This window comes from Cariama cristata, unplaced genomic scaffold, assembly GCF_000690535.1.
Source record: "Cariama cristata isolate BGI_N322 unplaced genomic scaffold, ASM69053v1 scaffold12460, whole genome shotgun sequence".
NCBI lineage: Eukaryota > Metazoa > Chordata > Aves > Cariamiformes > Cariamidae > Cariama > Cariama cristata.
In genome coordinates this window covers 39664-40793 of record NW_009596451.1, presented here as the reverse complement: position 1 = coordinate 40793, position 1130 = coordinate 39664, and positions in this window count along the sequence as shown.

The window sequence follows — 1130 nt, the reverse complement described above, 5'->3', positions numbered from 1 at the left end:
CTTATTCTGCTGTGTACAAGAAAATGAAGATACTTTTTAGGGGGAAAAAAAGTTCAGTGATTAAAGTATTACCTCCTTGAGCCCCAGCCCTCTTAAGGGACAGCAGAATTTTGCTGTTAGGAGAAGTCTACGTTTTCCAACTTTATAACTATGTAATGATTTCTATGCATAGACTGGTAAGTGTGCTTCTCTGAAGATTTTGCTTCACTTAAGTGAAGTACAGTAATCAGCTGACAATACTTAAGCCATGTATGGAAGGGAGTCAGTTTTCTTCCTATGTTCAGCTCTCTAATGCTGCCCATAGCTCCAATAGATTTCGTTGTTTGGTACAACGGTGAATTCAGTGAAGTGCAGTACATACGACGCGGGAGGCTTCAGGTAAGTTAAATCAGCGTCTGGCACTTGCCGTAATGAGATGTAGGAAGAATGAAAGAAATCATAGTGCCATTGTAATCAATGATAACGCTCGCTGCACTCCAGTGAGGACAGGAGGCCACGTGTATTTGTAAGGGCACGTCCCTGGCTTCTCTTAAATGGTTCTACCTACAGAAATTTTCTCTTCTGCCCTATGTTTTGGACATAGTTGGGCGTAGTTTTGGTTTATTATTGCTCAGTGATCTGCTTGGGAGTAAATCTAACAACCAATTTATATCACCACGAGATCCCAAACTCCAAAGATGATCAGAGCACTGCCTTTGAAAAATTAAAGGAAAGAAAAGTTTTCCTTCAAAAACTGAGTGTCTAGGAGGTTCAATGATACAAGTCCTTTTCCTGAGACAAGTTTCATACAGCCTCATCAGTGTCAGAACCATGACTTTTGCCTTTCACTTTATTAAAGAGCTGTAGATAGCCCCACATTTTCTTCCATTTCTCTCGTCGCAGCCCCAGTCTCCAGTTCCTCAGCCAAAATTTTCCTTGGCTCATCTGGCTGTCATGACGTCCCATGTTTAAAATGCTCTAAAGGCTCATTCTTCAGCAGGGTCTGGCTTTAGGGAACACAACTCTGTCGGGATAGTTTGGGAAATGCCTGTTTCTCCTCTGTGCTTTTCACAGCTGACACTAGATGGTGCTGCGTTACTGAGCTTGGCTTCAGAAAACATCATCCCTTTTAGCCTGCTTTTCTCGCCAAC